General features: G+C 45.0%; 1 protein-coding gene across 1 annotated transcript in view; it reads right to left on the reverse strand.

Moving 5' to 3' along the window:
* LOC110329052 (protein FRA10AC1 homolog) overlaps positions 1–10,224 on the reverse strand; it is a 75,833-nt gene extending 65,609 nt beyond the window's left edge. Inside the window, exons 1-2 of the mRNA XM_029540596.1 lie at positions 10,191–10,224; positions 6,470–6,504 (exon numbers count right to left, since the gene is read on the reverse strand). The gene's annotated coding sequence lies outside the window, so the exon portion shown is untranslated. The remainder of the gene's footprint in view (positions 1–6,469; positions 6,505–10,190) is intronic.
* Positions 10,225–13,223: the final 2,999 nt, after the last annotated feature.

Consider the following 13,223-nt stretch of genomic DNA (forward strand, 5'->3'; position numbering starts at 1 on the left):
TTTTTGCCTTCTACATTTCTGTACGAAGGCTAGGACTGTGAGTTAAATTAGTTTGGGAGCTGCCTCCATGAGCAGCACAATCTGCTCCTCTGGGAAAACATTTCATGGAAACCATTCCTGCCGAATTTTCGTGTAACTTCCAACTTTTAATTAGAAACGGGGGTGGGGGGAGGGGGGAGAGACCAGATGGGTGGCGAGAGGAACTTAAGGTAACTAGAGAGCAAGTGCTCACAGTCTGAGGTTAAAAATCAATAACTGTGATTGCTGGTGGCATTTAATCAATATGATTAGAGTAGTCTCAGGGTGTGCTCTCTGGAGGACCTCCGACATCTCCTTCACTGCAAGTTGGCAATGCCTGGAGTTTATCACAGCAACCCTAATGATATGCCGCTTTAAATATATTTTTTTTTTTTTGAGATATGGTCTTGCTATGTGGTCCAGAATGTTCTTGAACCCGTGCTCCTCCACGTGCCCATCCTCCCAAGTGCTAAGATTATATATGTGATGTTTCTTAGCCCTCCCAAACCTCCTGCAAGTCATAATGCATAGTCAGAGTCGAGGAGAATCCATGAAACCAAGTAATCTGTACAAGCTAGTAAACGGCAAAGCAAGACGCATCCACGTGGCCAAGCGCCGCAGTCTTTCTACTGCTCACGAGTCCGCTACGGTTAAGGTTTCGTTCTCTTGGATTAAACGTTTCCGTAGTAATTGATCACTGAAACAAAAATCTTATCCAAAGCTTAATATTCAACCAGAAATTTTCTGGTCTTAGTAATTTAGGAACGCAAGAGGCCAGTCCAAGAAATCCAGTATAGAGCCTAATGAGGTTAAAGTACCAGTCCTCTGTTCAAGGGCAAACAGCCTGGGATGAGCCACTACAGGCGCTTCTAGTGTCCTGTGGGATGCCCCATCATCTGAGAGGAAACCATTCAATAACAGGCCCAGAATAACCATCTCAGGATACAATGAAATGGGGAAAAGGAAGGAGAATAACGCACCACTCCATGGCTTGGTCTGATTGTGGGAGGATCTAAGATCTCCAGCTAACAGAGTTCAGGGTTCTGACCACTGATGTTTTAAAACTGCTAATGCAGAAACAGAGAAAAATCTCAAGTTCACCAAATAAATAAATAAATCCCAACCCAAGAGGCCTCGTCTTCCCTTAAAGTGTGTTTAACCTCTAGAAATATCTGAGTCCTTTGCATGCTTTTTCAAAGGTCTGGCCTTTATGCAAACACGAATGGGTATGTGTCAGGGATTTATTTGGTTTGTTAGTGTAAGACCGTAAAGGTGGCTCAGAGGAGAGTCGAAGGCGCCTACATCATGCAGGAGATGGAGAGCAAACATCAACACAGCAGCTCTCTAAGACCAGTTAACACATATGCGAGCAGAACCAAAGCCTCGGGCAAGCATCTTTTAACCTTTCAAATCCACTTCCATCTGTGCTGAACTCAGGGCTGTACGCTGAGGTATGGCCTCTAGTCCTGAGCCCTTGATTACGTGATGTAAACAACGTAAAGGAAGAGAGATTTTCTTTGGTTCCTGGTCTCAGAGTTCTCAGTCCATGGCTTCTGGTTGTGCTGTGTCTGGACCTGTGGGACAGCAGTGTTTACTCTGAACGGCATGACAGAGCAGGGCCATAGGGCTGATTCACAGCTTCAGCAAAGGAGAAAGATATATATAAAATTTCATATGTGAGCATATGCATGCTTGTGTCCATTGTGGCTTTCTGGAGAACTAAGAATATTGATTGCAAGAAGCAGAGAGGGGACAACAGTGAGCCACTGAGCAGGCTGGAAGACATAGGGGTGTGGGCACTGGCTTGTGACTTGACAAAGGCCAGGGAAGGATCTGGCAAGTTGAAAGAAAAACACTCCACTTGTTTTCTCATGTGCTTCTTGCCATTGATGACTCCTGCAAAGGATATCTGTCTTTATTCTACCCAAAGACCCTTGTTGGAATAGTGTCACTCTCTTCCTTAGGGGGATTTAAAAAAGGGGGGGTTGCCTTAATGAGAAATAACCAGGCCAGGCAAGATTGCTCAGCTAATAACACTGCTCACCACCAAACCTGGTGACCTTAGTTTAATCCCTGGGATCCAGAAGGTAGAAAGAAAGAGCTGACTCCTCCCACACACACTGTGACACATGTGCACACATCCACAGACAAGTGAATGAATATATGCTATTAAAAAGAAAAGAAAGGAGCCGGGCGTGGTGGTGCACTCCTTTAATCCCAGCACTTGGGAGGCAGAGGCAGGTGGATTTCTGAGTTCAAGGCCAGCCTGGTCTACAGAGAGAGTTCCAGGACAGCCAGGGCTATACAGAGAAACCCTGTCTTAAAAAAAAAAAAAAGAAAGAAAAGAAAAAGAAAAAGAAAGAAAGAAAAGAAATGACCAATTATATCTCCTTGGGTTCAAATCTTATTTCTGCCATTGCTAGGTTTGTGGATGGTTGATTCCATGCCTTTCTATACTGAGAAGATGTATACATGCTCAGTGCAGACCTCAGAGAGCTGGTGCGAGCTGTGAATGATGGAGTGTGATGCATTCTATGACTCTCGGAGCAGTGCTCAGCGGGAGAGGCAATGAGCGGGGTCTTTTTCTTGTCTGCTGTCCTTATTTGTTATTCTTCCCCTCCTTCTCTTGTGTCCTGAAACCCTTCACAACTTCTTTGTGAGGACTGGAAGGTGAAGTGAGGAAGAGTGTTCCTGCTCTTTCTGAAGCAAAGTGGCCAAGAGCGGAGCTGACCACTGCCACATCAGCTAATGGATGCTGCAGCGAATAGGCCCAGGAAAGCTACAGCCCCTGGGACGGCCCGTGGGACACACTAAGACAGTCATAGAGACTTAAGTATAAACTTGCCCAATAAGTTAGTCAGACATTTGTGGGGCCGTGATTGCCCCCTAGACTGGCCTGGCCCTTCCCTATACTTTGCGTCCTCTTGCTTAGTTGCTTGTCTCTATCCTGTGAGGCTTGAAGGCAGGAACTCTGCAGGTCTCTTTATATATGAATGTCTAGTGACATGCTGTATTTCACATGGAGGGCATATAGTTGTTGAAAGAAGAGATGGAGTAATAGTGTGTTCACAGTTAAAAAATATTAAATAGATTCAGTGTTGTGTAGGTATAATCTAGGTAATGTGATATATCAGTGAATCTTAGGTAATGTACAAGCTAACCACTCACTCAAGGCCTGTGCTATCACTAATGTTAACTAAGAAGAGTAACAAAAAGAGCTACTTTCTTTGTGCTATTTTAAGTACTTAGAGTTTTGGCTCTTTCATTAAGATAATCCTTCTTAAGTCTGTCTCAACTTCAGGAAAGAGGCCTGAGCTATGCCTCTCAGTTGTTCTGAGACTCACCCCTGTACTGCAAGAAGAGTCCCTGGAACACAGACCTGGGGACCAGTAGGTACTGTATTCACTTGATCTTACCCAAAAAGCTGAGAGTCCGTGGGGGAGCTGGTCTTGATCTGGGTTATAGACATTCACATTTGTTCTCCAGCTCCCAAGACCTATTTTTTTCTCTTACCCTCTCCTTCCAAGGTCCTTCTGACAGATTCAGGAGGAGGCTCTTATACTGGGTGAGGAGACATTGGATAACAGGAGGCACGTTAGAATAATCACTGCTCACTATGAGCAGTGTCTGGTGTAGATCATTTCTCTGTCATAGCAATCCTGGAAAAGCACATATTATATCCATGCAATCAGTGAAGAAACTGAGGGTGCAAAAAATCATAAAAACTTGACTGAATGCCCAACTGTTAAATGGAAAAGCTGAGACCCGAGTCATAACCCTCATACTACCTCACATTGACTTAAGACCTAAGAAGTCCCTCAGGTGTCCCCAAAGCCTTGAGAGCCAGTAGGTGTCACCCAAGAGCCTCCAGAGCCAGGAGGAGCTCACATAGATAAGAACTGTCCAAGATTTATTCCATAGGTCCCAGAAAGTAGGAATCACACAATGAACAGTTAGGAAAGAGACAAAAGGCAGAATACAAAATATCTATTCTTCAGATTATCACCGAGGTTCCCCAGGGTTCTAGTTCCTCATCTGTACTATGAAGACATTAATTAGTGCCTAGTGTCCAAAGCTGGTGAAATAGCAATCAAGATAACACATGAGAAGCACTAGGCCTGCAGGAGATCCAGAAGTCTGACTTTCTCCATCTTTCTGCCTCCATTGTTCAGTGGGACCCTGTGAAGCCCAGCGAAAGTGTGGCTCAGAAATTGTTAAAGCCCACCCCCTTTGCCCTGGACCTACAGGTCATTAATCCTATGGTCATAGCTGGTTCTCTCATCCCCTTGCTATTTTCTGGGGTCAAATTCTTTGCTTCTTGGGTCACCATTCCTACTGAAACTAAGGGGTTGTGATAGAGGTCACGAGTCACAGCAGCAATAGAACACACTTAGTTCTTCCAGAATGAGAGCATAAAGCGAAACAAAGGGAAACAGAAGCCTTCCAAAGGAGAAGACAAAAGACAAAAGCCTGAAACCCAGCAACACACAGTCCGAGTTTCCGAGGCTTTCCCAGTTCAGCTGTGTGGTTTTCCACTTAACTCCACCGACTTAAACCAAAGCACAAACATGACATTTTAACAAAAGGGAACTTTAAAAGAACAGTTAACACTCTCCCTTGGCCGCTGGGAACTGTCTGCGGACTGACTCGGGTGGGCATCAAACAGAAGGAAGAAGAGTCCGCGTGCTTTCTGTCTCACAGTTCAGTGACCCAGCCTCGCTCTGCGGCACCAGCTCTGAGAGCCACCGCTATTCCATAGCACCACCCCCAAAATATAGTCTACCTAAATTATTTTTACTCTGCCCATGGTTTAGAATTATCCTGACTTTATTCCTTGCTTTGTAGGATAGACTTCTGTCTCGGGGTAGGTAGTTCATGGACAGGGTGTGCAGATCTGATAAAATTCAAATATTTGTACATTAACTTAAGATCATACTTTGTTATCTGAGATCTAGCCCTGTTTATTTCCTGCTGCTGTTTGCTGTTGTCGTTGTTGTTTTGGACAGACTTTTCATGTAGCCTAAGCTGGACTAACTAGGAATTGCTGCGTAGCTCATGCTGGCTATGCACCTATAATTCTCCTAATTCCCACGGGCCAGATTACAGGTGTGGGTCACCTTGTATAGGTTATTATAATAATGGATGCATGCAACTTGTATATGTTGAGGGTTTCACTGTGGCATTTCCATACATGCATATGGCCTCTTCTGTTAAGTTTTGGTTTAAACTTATGCATTTTTGTTAAAGGAAGTACACGTGTTGACCATTCACAAAGTGAAAACATTTCTAGACCTTGGTTTTTTTAACACCACAGTTTTGTTTTGTTTTTTTTCTAGAGAGAGAACTTAGGGAGTTAAAGGATATTAGCTCTGTAAAGATGGGGACAGTGAAGCCTAAGAAAAGGATGTCTTGACTAAGGGCCCAGGGCCATTCCTCCACTCTTATCAGAACTGTCCATTTGATTTGGATTCTGTATGAGCGGTGTGCAGGTTCCCCAAGTTAATGGATACATTATTGATCAATGTTCAGAAAACTGTACCAAAAGGTTCGCTATGTTTTCAACCATGCAATATTCTTCAATTCTTTCTTGGCCAGAGATCTAAGCACATTTGGGATGGGATAATTCTTTATTGTGTATGAAGGGCCCAATATTTGTACCCATAGCATTCTCCATCCAGCACATGCAAATGAAATTTTCTAGCTAGGTTGATGGCAGAACTCCCCACACACATTTCCAAGGACTTCCTAGAAAGGCATGAGTGTTCTGAATTAATATCCACACTCAGGATGGGAATCCTAGAGCCAAAACAAGGAGAATGTCCTTACGTGTCTCCATATCCTCTGCTTCCACAGTCTTCTGTAACACTCTCCTTGCTAAATAATGAGTCATTCTGTCCTAAGTGTTTCTTGAGCATCCAGTAATATCCATAAATAATGTTCATCTATTCACTAGCTTCATGTCCATAGCATCAAGCAAAACAAAGCAAAACATTTATATATATATAAAAAAAAGGCAACTAGAGCTAATATTTTCAGATGTCTAAAACAATCAAGCAACTCTCCGCTCATTATTTTTCAATGTACAAAACCTGTTCGACACTGCCCTTGCCTTTTCAATAATTACTTCCTAATTGGGTTCCTGGCAGGGCCAGTTTATAAGGATAGCATCATTAGAGATGACTCAGCCAAGAATTTCCTTGGAAAACCAGAACAAAGGCGTTAAGAGTTGTACCCAAGGTCACACAGGTCACGTGTTTGTATCCGTGGCCTTCCCCTTCCCTACCCTGTAGCCTTCTGCTATGTCTCAGCGACAATCCTCCCATATGCCAGAACATCCAAGACCCAGTCCTGTCTCCGCAGCAGTGGACAAGCCCTATACTCACCATCTCATGGAAGGCCTACATTCCCACAGCTTTTGCTGTGTGGATCAGGTGAGACCACCATCACTCACCTTTATTCCAGGAAATCACTGCAATGCACGGAGATCTGTGGAGATGGAGAGATTATTACATCCATAGAATCTAAGGTCTGAATGTTTTTTTCTTTTTTCTTTCTTTCTTTTTTTTTTTTTTTTTTTTTTTTTTTTTGAGACAGGGTTTCTCTGTGTAGCCCTGGCTGTCTTGGAACTTACTCTGTAGACCAGGCTGGCCTCGAACTCACCTGCCTCTGCCTCCCAAGTGCTNTGTAATCACATTATATGCAGAGAGATCCAATCCTGCACTTGCAGAATGACTCAATTGTTTTTTGTTTTTTGTTTTTCGAGACAGGGTTTCTCTGTGTAGCCCTGGCTGTCTTGGAACTTACTCTGTAGACCAGGCTGGCCTCGAACTCACCTGCCTCTGCCTCCCAAGTGCTGGGATTAAAGGTGTGAGTCACTATGCCCGGCCTTGAATGTTTTATTTTAAAGCCAGCTAGATAGAATCTTATCTTGAGCAAGTTATACCTAACCTTGGTGAACCTCAGTTTTCTAACTTAGAAGCTGGAGGCCAATAGCCAATGTTATAATGACTAAGTGGGGTATTTTACTCTAAAGCATATAAAACAGTTCTTGGAACAATATAAAGCAGTGATATAGGTTAATCATCATCATTACCACCACCACCACCATCATCATCATCATCACACTCTTTATCATCACCATGATCAATCAACAGCATTGTTTTTCCTTCTCTGGGAAGTAATTGAATCAGGTGAAAAAGCAAGGGTGGTTCCATTTCTGCTGCCAGCGTGAGCTAGGAGTGGCTCTGCCCTTGAAGACCCACCCAAGAGCCACCATTCATCTTCAACTGGGCCATGAAGAAAAACATGAAATTGTATAAAATCAGCAATAAAGACCAGTGGCACAGTTAAGCAAAATGTGATTTAGCTTCTTAAGAGTAAATAAAAGTTCAAGCTCATCCCTCTAAGCCAACATTTCTTCTCTACGAAACAGTTTTAGCTACTTCCCCTGGTTAGTGACCACGCCCTTAAAGGAACGGAGAAGTAAGTTGTGTGTCCTCCCTCCAGAAGCACTTTCAAGCCATCAGATTTGCTCCCTTTCTTCTCACTAGCCTGGGATGGGCTTGGGATCTCCGTGAACAAAACATCCCGGACTGCAGTTCCCACTTGGCTTTCTTCTTGTCCTTTTGATGGAAACCATCGCTCTTACCGGAGCGCTCTTCAAACCCCTGTATTGTTTGTAGTTCTTTTATGGCTTGATCCGCTTTCTATTGAAGAATAGATAGAAGATAGGAGTTGAGTATGTCTTCTTTCCTGGACTCCAGAGTTTTGGCATCGAGGGCCAGGCTAAGCTGGAGGGACTGACATTCTCTAGCTAATTTCCAGAGATAGCAACTGAATTACCAAGGTGGGTAATGCCTTTTTCACACACCAAGCACTGCCCTGTCAGGCTCCCAGACTCCAGGCCCCATCTCCTGATCACAACAGCCAAGAACCATAAATCCAGGAATAGCTTTAGTCTGCCTCACCTATTTCTTCAGAGGAAGCTAGGCTGTTTCTCCTTGTTCTGTCTGCCTCTTGGCCAACCCTCACACCTCCCTAGGTTTCAAGCAGGGCCTCCATTTTTGTGCTTCTGCATGATCCCTTAGAGTCCCTTGGGGGATTCTGCACACCTATAAGCCCAGCACTTGGGAGGCAGAGGCAAGTAGGTCTCTGTGAGCTCGAGGCCAGCTTGTTCTACATAGTGAGTTCCAGGACAGCCAGAGCTAAGCAGTGGAACCTGTCTCAAAACAACAACGATGAAATTACAATCTCTCTGTGACACAGGCATCATGAGCTTTCAGATCTTCTTGTGTGATTCCGAAGTTTAGCCAAGTTCAAGACCCACGTTGAGTTTCCACAGTGCATACTTCTAAGATTACTGATCTTCTCTGTGCTAAATCTCCCATGTCTTCTTTTGGACACTGGAAAGGAAAAAGCTATTTCAACCCAGAAACTCACCCAATCCACATCTACGTTCGTGCGATTGCACAGTCATTCTCTAGAGAGGTTGTATTTTGTCACTGAAAAATGATTTTATACAAGGCAGTGAGGAACTTTTGGTGAAGAAGGAGTTAAGATGATAGCTAGCTCAGATGCATGCTGGGAATTGTAGTTCAACACCAATGCCTTGAGCTTCTGGAACTGTTGGCCTCCAAAGCAACAGACAGTATATCCCATTCCCTATGGCTCACCAGAGAGGCAGCTAATGCCGTGGATGCCAGTCAGAAGTCCCAGGTTAGAGCCCAGAACCAATCTCACTAGCTAGGTGGCCCTGAGCTAAGCTTCTTCTGCTTGTACTTCCTTTTCTGTGACTATAGGGTAAATAATAATAGTACTTTCTAGAAGCAGTGGGGGTGGGGATAATAACAGCATCTAGTACATGGGACTGCTGTGAGTTAGTACATGGAATGTGCATTAGGACGTCAGCTGGCATGGAACAGGTATTATATAAGCGCCTGATTTTGGTTTTATTCTTTTCAACCCCGCTCTGAGCCAAAGCTTTATTCTCTTGGATCATAAGAGGTAAAACCCCACCGATTCTCTCATTGGAGGCTCAAGGTCTAGCTGTCTTTTGAGAAATGATCCATAGCTATTTGTGCAAACCGTCTTCTTACCATTTCTCTATAAAGCAGTGCAGCTGGGTGTGGTGTGATTGGCCAGAGAGAAGGAAAGAGTTAGCTAGCAGATCCAGGTGCTGTGGTCCACGCCCCGCGGTTTTGCCTGCCCAGTGCCCATTTCTCAGCCTCCAGAACAGCATCAAGCTTTCCTTCAGGAATCACTCCTCTCCCATCACACATCTCCGTGGGAATGCCAGCCAAGACACTTGTGATTTCACAGCTAATGGATGATGGGCACCTGGCACCAGCAGCTCAGCCCTCAGTCTCTCTCCCCTGAGGAAATGCATAAGGATCTGCATAAGAATGCCACCAAGGTCCCTAAGTTCTCCCAAGTTCCGTGCTCTTAAAATCCACTGGCCAGCCCTTTCTTGGATTCGTGAGGCTATCGCCATGGAAACAGCTTCCTGTATGCTTAGGTTGGCAGAGGTGGCAACAGGGTCTCACTTGCTACCAAAGAGTCCTAAATGATACTACTCCTAAAGCCCATAGAGGGCTGGCCCTCTCCTGGCCGCCTTTGCCACTTCCTGTGCAATTCTGGCAGAACCATCAGTCACTGGGTATCTCCATCACACACACACACACACACACACACACAGACACACACACACACACAGTCCATGCACACCATAATTTATCCTAATATTAATAGTGCAAACACAGTATTATTCTGACCTTATCAATGAGACCCGGAGAAGTTTAGGCCACAGAGCAAGTAAATCGCAGAAACAACATTCCAGCAAGCCCAATTTCTGCCTCCCATCTTCAGCAAGTGAAGCTTACTGGGTCTTTTCTCTGCTGCTTCACAGATCCTGGGGTGGTCAAAGAGCCTTAGCCTGTTCCGATACAGTGTGTTGGGGTCTTTATCTCCTTCCTTCCCCCTTCCTCTTCACCTCATTCTTTCTTTGTTTTGGCTGTAAGTCACTTATAAAGGACACAATTTCTGTCAGCACAATGGACTCATACATGCACACATACCGAATGGAGTCAAAAGGTTGACAATGGCCACAGTTACTCTGAGGAGAACAATTCATTGCAATTCAGAATCATGTACTTTCAAAACCTGCTTGTACCCACCGGATTGATTTCCCAGCTACCTGCTTCACCCGACTCTCAGCTTCAAAACCCCTGATCTACTCAGAAAGCTGTTTTAAAGGACACTGGTTTGCTTGCCCGGGTGTTTGCAGAAGGAGGTGGGGCCAGGCCTGATTCTTTAGGGTTCCTAATGATTTGTTTACCACAGTTAATGTGGGGTTTCCTAGGCCACGCCAGGCTGAAGGGAAAATTGGGCTCGTCCTCACAGCACAGGCTGTTCCTCTCTCCTCTGCTTTCATCAGCCCTTCTAGATCGCCAGCACACTCCTGGGACCCACTTCAGCAGCTCTGAGCATGGCCAGTTCCTCCAATGGCTGCCCAGCTTGGGCCACCAAGGTTGAGCTGCTGTTGAAGCAAAGCATCAGTGACTCTGGTGACTCTGAGCCTTGGCCCTGGATAAAGATGTAATTGGCTTCACATCTCTGCATCAGCCTGGCACCTCCTCTATGTTCATAATATCCACATACACCACAGTGGTGTCTAACTAGAGGAGACTCCCATCTTGGTACACAGGGATCTCAAAACAGAATCCTCTTACCCTCTTCACAGCTCACACATTCTCAAGAGCAGTGGGTTTAAGAAGATCCATTTCTCTCTCTCTCTCTCTCTCTCTCTCTCTCTCTCTCTCTCTCTCTCTCTCTCAAACCTTCCCCTTTTCAAACTCCGGACCTTGGTTTGGTTTGGTTCATTTGGTTCCTTTATGTGGTTAAAGTCGCAATGTCATCAGCACCTGTCACCTTAAGACAAGTGGCAGCTTCCTAGAGTGACCGTAGGCAACAACTGACCTTGTATTTATGTGAAAGCATTGCCTCCCAAGTATTGGGAAGCACATGATCTGAAGTTGTCTTGTTTCAATGATGGTGATGGTGATAATGAATCATCTTTCTTAAATATCAGATTCATACCAAGCCTTTAGATATGTGATCTTCTTTAGTATTCTCAGCAACTCTATGTGCAATATCCCCTCAACAAGGGAAAAATAAAATAAAACTGTGACTTAAGAAGTTAAGTAGGTCCATAGTCACACTGCTGGCGAGGTACACAGCCAGCCTTGGATTCTTCTCCGTTGTTCCTCTGCAGCTCACACTAGGCTCGGAGCCTGTTACAACCGGGACCTTCCAACTCCTCTGGGTCTCCTGCCAATTCTGCTTTCATCTGCTCTAGGCCCTTCTCCCAAAGGCCACCAGAGGCCACAGGTAGGTTGCCAACTTTATCTAGGGTCCTCCGAGTTGTGGAAACATCTAGCACTGCACCCCTACTTCTTATATCTGTCCTATACTCCCCGGGGGCTTCCCAGGAGAGCAGGGTGGGAGGCATGGCCAGCAGGATGTCCTGTTGTCTGACCTCAAGCTTCTCAAGATTTCCCAAGCCCCCTCCCCAGATCCATTTCTAGAGCTTCTTCCCAGAAAGGCTGTCAGCATCCTTCACCGAATGGTTTAAACTGTGCCTGATCTTGGTGGGCGTTTTAATTGAGTAAGGAATTAAAGTCTGGGCTTTCAATGCCATAGAAAAAGAAAAAGTTACTGTCTTTTCAAAATGCCCATTGTAGTTTGTCCTTAGTCCCCCCCCCCCCCCAGTGGTCCTTTCTCCGTTTGAACTGACAGACAAGCTGAGCTGCAAGCAGATGGGAGGGATTTAGTTTCTTACAGTCATGCATCTTCTTCCTGTGTAGGGTAGGGGCTCAGTGCCTCAGTTTCCCCATCAATATGTAATATGCAGGGATTGGATCCAAGATCTAAGGTCCCTGAAGACGTTCAAGGCCACTGTGTTGTGGTTAACAAAACTTATTAGAAATCAGGGAATTAAGAGAGTGGCAATTTGAATAAAATGACAGTATAAAATTCTTACCGTGTAATCACATTATATGCAGAGAGATCCAATCCTGCACTTGCAGAATGACTCAATTGTTTTTTGTTTTTTGTTTTTCGAGACAGGGTTTCTCTGTATAGCCCTGGCTGTCCTGGAACTCACTTTGTAGACCAGGCTGGCCTCGAACTCAAAAATCTGCCTGCCTCTGTCTCCCGAGTGCTGGGATTAAAGGCATGCGCCACCACGCCCGGCTTCAATTTTTAAAGGATTCAACTTGTGGCCAACTTTGAAGTGTCACATTACTGTTTAGCTGAGGCTTGCCCACAGGTCTGGGTTTCCGAGAACAGTCTCTTTCATCCACAGTGGTAACACAGTCCATTTTACAGGAAGAACTTCTCTAAGACCCGACTGTTTGAAACATGCACCAGGAAAGAATTTCTGCTTAAAGCAGCATCAGCATCCTATGGCTTGGCAGAGCACCCCAGGCTTTGCACGCACTGTTCCCTCCTCCCCCTCCTCCCTCCTCCCTCCTCCATCCTCCCTCCTCCCTCCACTGTTTCTTCATGGAAGTGTACCCTGACCTCTCTGACCAAGGCAAGTCCCTTTATCATAACACTGTGGGGCAATTTGAAGTTTATTAAGTGAATATATGATTACTGCATGTGAATAGACCATGCATTGTCCAATGAGCTCCTACAGACACGCTGGATATCCCCACCTTGTACACAGTGAATGCCCGCCCTGGTTTGCAGCAGTTTTCCACTTCCACGAAGCTTTTAATCCTCTGGAATCATCATCATCATCATCATCATAATCACCACCACCACCACCACCATCATCATCATCATCCTCATCTCAGCAATCCAATGAGAGAATGATCATGACTAACACCGCCCTCCTCTCACAAAGCCAGTAGAGTTAAAGGAGCAATTGAGCCTGGAGTCAGTTGTAACACCTACCTGAAATCCCACAACTTTGGAGGCTGAGGCAGAAAGAGCAAAATCCCAGAGCATCACAGGCTACATAGACAGTCAGCAAGGCTCTTTTTTTTTTAAGCCAACAAACAAAAGGAGTTCATTGAAGTTGGCCTAGGGTCAACTACAAGGGGGAAAGAGAACAGCAGTGCACAGACCTCTGATGAGGGTGGCTTTGCTTCATAAAGGTGCGGGTACTCGAACAATCCATTTTATACATTCAATTTTAAAAA

Source organism: Mus pahari, chromosome 1 (assembly GCF_900095145.1).
Source record: "Mus pahari chromosome 1, PAHARI_EIJ_v1.1, whole genome shotgun sequence".
Taxonomy (NCBI): domain Eukaryota; kingdom Metazoa; phylum Chordata; class Mammalia; order Rodentia; family Muridae; genus Mus; species Mus pahari.